We start from the raw sequence: 5,949 nt of genomic DNA on the forward strand, positions 1-5,949 counted from the left end.
CCCAGTTCAATGTAACATCTATAGGTTTAGGCTACTACAAGATACTCCAATTTTCCCTATACCCATGATGAGGTTGCTACAATTTAGCCTATGAATAAAAATGTACAACATAGGTGCACAGGTTAAGAGAAATCTGAGTAATCAAGGTGACAGATTCAATACCGCCTTGCACACTCAAGCATATAGCTGATCTAGGGCGTAATCATTAGTTGAGCAGTTGCAAACTAGAGTTTCTATTAGACAAATTAAGGTAAATTTATCCCCGTATCGTTCCGTTTGAGAACGGAAGCAAACACAGTTCACTTTCACAGCAGCCACATATAAACAGAATGATCCCTTTGATCGTTGGATAATTCCTTCTTGCATCTACGCTGTCTCCTCCTTTCAACTTTTCCCTTTGCTTGTGGACTTCAGTGCACAACACATCAGCTGTCTGTGACCTGGTGAAAAAAACCTTCTAAGTTAAACCTTCATATAATAACCGCTAACCGCTACACACAGCCTACATCGTTGTCAGCATATTAGCTAACGTCAAGTCAACATAGCTAATAGAACTAACGCGTTAGTAAACCCGCTACAATCATGCAGTACAGTGTAGACAGCAGCAAGCAGTTTAGCAGTTACACTGGCGGGCCCCGGTGGCAATAAATTAATAAAATCAAACACTTACCATGACTTGAAAGAGTTCCAGTGTTGGATAGCCATCGCCAGCTAAATAACATTGCATCCCTCTCTGTTTGAGTCGGTTGTTTGAGTAGGGTAAACTAGCTAGCTGCATTGGCTAGCTAAGTAGGTGAAAGTTTAAAAAAAGAAAGGAATATAGCTAACTTTCTCTCTCTCTCTCTCGCTTCTACTTCATTTTTGAAGAAATTAATTGGTTCAAAACTGTTCAACTATCGTCTTTCTCTCTCTTTGAGTCAACTACTCACCACATTTTATATCCTGCAGTGCTAGCTATCTGTATCTAATGCTTTCAGTACTAGATTAATTATCTAATTGTTTGATTGGGTGGACAACATGTCAGTTCATGCTGCAAGAGCTCTGATTGATTGGAGGAAATCCTCTGGAAGTTGTCATGATTATTGTGGAAGTCTATGGAAGGGGGTGAGAAACATGAGCCTCCTAGGTTTTGTATTGAAGTCAATGTAGCCAGAGGAGGACGGAAGCTAGTGGTCCTCCAGCTACACCATGGTGCTACCTTACAGAGTGCTGTTGAGGCTACTGTAGACATTTGTTGCAAAACAGTGTGTTTTCACCAATTATTTGGTGACGTGAATATATTTGTTTTAGTTATATCTAAAAAGGACAACTTTTTTAATGTTTCACTATTCCCCCCCTGAAACTCACTGAGGAGGACGGTCCTCCCCTTCCTCCTCTGAGGAGCCTCCACTGATAGACACTATTCCAGACAGTGTCTATCATAATAACAGACATATTATCTCCAGTCTATCTATAGACACTAATCCATCCAGAATACTGAGGTAGGCTATATTGCAAATAACTAAGTTAAAATGTCTATCGATACCTACAGTACAATAGTTAATTTGGCGTTATATATCATGTAGACTAGACCATCTAAATACATCTGTTCTGAGATTAAAGCCTTGTTCACTTAGATTACACAAAGACAACCTCAATACATTTTCCACTGAGTTCAACTAGGATGTGGTAATAAGGGGAAGGGGTTGTTTCACACGGCAAAGGGATTAATTACACAATGCACTGCTGAAAGCTTACTGTAAACCAGGATGATACCAGGGAACTAATGCCCATTGTATTTACTGCCGAGCATCCTGATAAAACATCCAACAGCTTCCTGTCACCATATGCTGCCTAGATGAGGTGCATCTTTCAGGAAGCATTATTTGATTATGCTTAAGTTATCATCTGAATGGAGAGCGGTGCATTAGAGTGTTACATACGGTTCCTGAGATTATTACAGAGACATCAACTTGTCTAGTGCTGTAGACTAGGGCCACTCAGATCCTCAAAATTTCTACAGCTGCACCTTTGAGAGCATGTTGACTGGCTGCATCACCGCTTGGTATGGCAACTGCTTGGTGCTACAGTACATCACTGGGGCCGAGCTCCCTGCCATCCAGGACCTCTATACCAGGCGGTGACTGAGAAAAGCCCTAAAAATTGTCAAAGACTCCATCCACCCAAGTCATAGACTATTCTCTCTGCTATCGTACGGCAAGCGGTACCGACGCACCAAGTGTGGAACCAACAGAGCCCTGAACAGTTGCTACCCCCAAGCTATAAGACTGCTAAATAGTTAGTTAAATAATTAACCAATAGCTAGCCAGACTACTGAATATGAATGAACCCCTTTGCACAAAATAGTTTAACTCATTCCAAATGCTGGTATTACTGTTTATTATCTATCCTGTTTCCAAGTCAGTTCATACCTACCTATATGTACATACAGTAGATGCACTGTACACAGCTACCTCAGTTACCTTGTACCCCTGCACATCGACTCAGTACTGGCACTCCCTGTATATAGGCATGTTCTTACCTGATACTCCCTGTATATAGCCATGTTATTACCTGGTACTCCCTGTATATAGCCATGTTCTTACCTGATACTCCCTGTATATAGCCATGTTCTTACCTGATACTCCCTGTATATAGCCATGTTATTACCTGGTACTCCCTGTATATAGCCATGTTCTTACCTGATACTCCCTATATATAGCCATGTTATTACCTGGTACTCCCTGTATATATTCATGTTATTATCTACTTTCTGTATACAGCCATGTTATTACCTGGTACTCCCTGTGTACAGCCATGTTGTTATCTACTTCCTGTATATAGCCATGTTATTATCTGCTTCCTGTATATAGTCATGTTGTTATCTACTTCCTGTATATAACCATGTTGTTATGTACTTCCTGTATATAACCATGTTGTTATGTACTTCCTGTATATAGCCATGTTGTTATGTACTTCCTGTATATAGCCATGTTGTTATCTGCTTCCTGTATATATTCATGTTGTTATCTACTTCCTGTATATAGTCATGTTGTTATCTACTTCCTGTATATAGTCATGTTGTTATCTACTTCCTGTATATAGCCATGTTGTTATGTACTTCCTGTATATAGCCATGTTGTTATGTACTTCCTGTATATAGCCATGTTGTTATGTACTTCCTGTATATAGCCATGTTGTTATCTGCTTCCTGTATATATTCATGTTGTTATCTACTTCCTGTATATAGTCATGTTGTTATCTACTTCCTGTATATAGTCATGTTGTTATCTACTTCCTGTATAAAGCCATGTTGTTATTTTGACTCATCATTGTTATTTGTTATTCATTATGTATTTCTTCTTTGTGTCACTATTTTTTTATTTATTTGATATTTGTTTTTATATTTATCTGTAACTCTGTTGGAAATAGACCTGTAAATTAGCTGTTAGTCTACACCTGTCGTTTACAAAGAATTTCAACAGTCTACACCTGTTGTTTACAAAGCAGTTCACTGTTAGTCTACACCTGTTGTTTACAAAGCATGTGACAAATAACATTTGATTTGATTTGATAGGTGCATTTTGGGACATAGATAACACAGACAACATAATCTCAAATGATGTCCATGGACTCTTGACCTTCTTGTAGAGTTTCATTTATGCTGTCTCAAATCTCTTCTGCCTGTAATACCAATCCCAATCCAATGTGGTGCTCTGATTGGATTAAATGGCAAAACCATGCGTCCAATCATCATGGCAATATATATTTCAAGATTCTTTTGGGGGAAAAAGCTATATTCTCAAAATTGGGGATGATGGCATACTCGTTAGTGGCAGCATTGCTTAGAATCCAAATTGTGACCCACCACCTCGATTCGGTCGTATGTTGCAAAATTTGTAATGTTTTTATTTTATTACATTGGATAAAAGTAGAGACTCAGAGCTAGAAAATTGTATATCATAAACTGCAGTTGAGGAACAATGGGAAACAAATTCTGCTTTGAAAGTTGACTTTTGAAACCCACTTTTGAGAAAATGTCCCATGAATGTTTTGGGATACCTACTGGGCAGCTCTGCTTTGTCTACACCCATTCAGTGTCGTTCACACCATCTTAAGCCTTAGCCCCAACCATCTCTTTAAGGATTCACATTAGAGGCCATGTGCTAAACAGAGGGAGTACAGTGGTGTACAAAACAACCAACGGTTTAAAGACTGTGAGTGATGAAAGTAATAGCAAAAAGCAGTAGTAAAAAATGTACTCTATCTAGTCCTTGGTTTATATGCTAATCTGACGTTGGTGCAGGTCATGTTCTTCACAGTACTGTCTCTGGTAAAACACACACTATATCAAATAAAATCTAAGTTTATTTGTCACATACACAGGATACACAGGGTGTAAACGGTACAGTGAAATGGTTACATGCATAGTGGATTATTTTTATTTAGACATGTAGCTAGCTAGCTAGCTAAACTGTGAACCATAATCCATACTAACATGCACATTGCATGAATCTGCAGGTAGCTAAAGCTAAGTAACTAGGTTCAATGTTAGCTAGCTATCATAAGGCTATAACTGGTAATTCAAATAGCTTTCTGAGATACTAATACTATTACTACACAGATCATACATGTAACGTTCGCTAGCGAGCCCGCCAGCTAACATTAGCTAGCTAGCTAGCTAACAGTACACTTTAACTTGCAATGAAAACAACTTTCTGATAAAATACTAGACTCTTACCAGCGTACATGGACAAACGCTTTTCCCTCTGTCATCGATGCCATGGTCGCCCTTAGTTCTTAGTTATTTTGTGCAAGGGGGCATTGTCATGCTGAAACAGAAAAGGGCCTTCCCCAAACTGTTGCCACAAAGTTGGAAGCACAGAATCGTCTATAATGTAATTTTATACTGTATTGTTAAGATTTCCCTTCACTGGAACTAAAGGGCCTAGCCCGAACCATGAAAAACAGCCCCAGACCATAATTCCTCCTCCACCAAACTTTACAGTTGGTACTACGCATTGGGGCAGGTAGCGTTCTCCTGGCATCCACCAAATCCAGATTCGTCCGTCGGACTGCCAGATGGTGAAGTGTGATTCATCACTCCAGAGAATGCATTTCCACTACTCCAGAGTCCAATGGTGGAGAGCTTTACACCACTCCAGCCTACGCTTGGTATTGTGCTTGGTGATCATAGGCTTGTGTGCTGCTGCTCGGCCATGGAAACCCATTTCATGAAGCTCCCGACAACCAGTTATTGTGCTGACGTTGCTTCCAGAGACTTTGGAACTCGGTAGTGAGTGTTGCAACCGAGGACAGATGATTTTTACGCGCTACGCGCTTCAGCACTCCGCCCTGTCCCATTCTGTGAGCTTGTGTGGCCTACCACTTTACGGCTGAGCCGTTGTTGCTCCTAGATGTTTCCACTTCACAATAACAGCACTTACAGTAGACTGGTGGCAGCTCTAGCAGGGCAGAAAATTTGACGGACTTGTTGGAAAGGTGACATCCTACGACGGTGCCACTGGTATATATAGTGTATCAATCTATATTACCTCATACCGCTGCACGTGGACTCAGTACTGGTACCCCGCGTATATCACAAAAAGGAGACTCAGGAAAATAAATTATACAAAATATATTTTGAGTTATTTTCATGAAATAAACACACAGTGATGATTTAAAAATACATTTTAAAAGTTATCGTTGCTCTTTGTGTATTTACTCCTCGTGCTATTATTTTTCTATTATTTTTCTATTATTTCTCAATTTTTCTTTCTGTTGTTTACGAAGCGTGTCACAAATAACACTTGATTTGATACCTCGCCTCTTTACAGTTAATTTTCTACAATTCTACACATTTGGCCATTTTGTAATCGATCCGTGGCCCTATAAAATGGGGCCGCCAGTTGCCCATCCCCGCCACGGATTATTACATACACATTAACTTGTCTAGTATTGTAGACCTCG

This window comes from Salvelinus namaycush, unplaced genomic scaffold (genome assembly GCF_016432855.1).
Source record: "Salvelinus namaycush isolate Seneca unplaced genomic scaffold, SaNama_1.0 Scaffold1136, whole genome shotgun sequence".
Taxonomy (NCBI): Eukaryota; Metazoa; Chordata; class Actinopteri; order Salmoniformes; family Salmonidae; genus Salvelinus; species Salvelinus namaycush.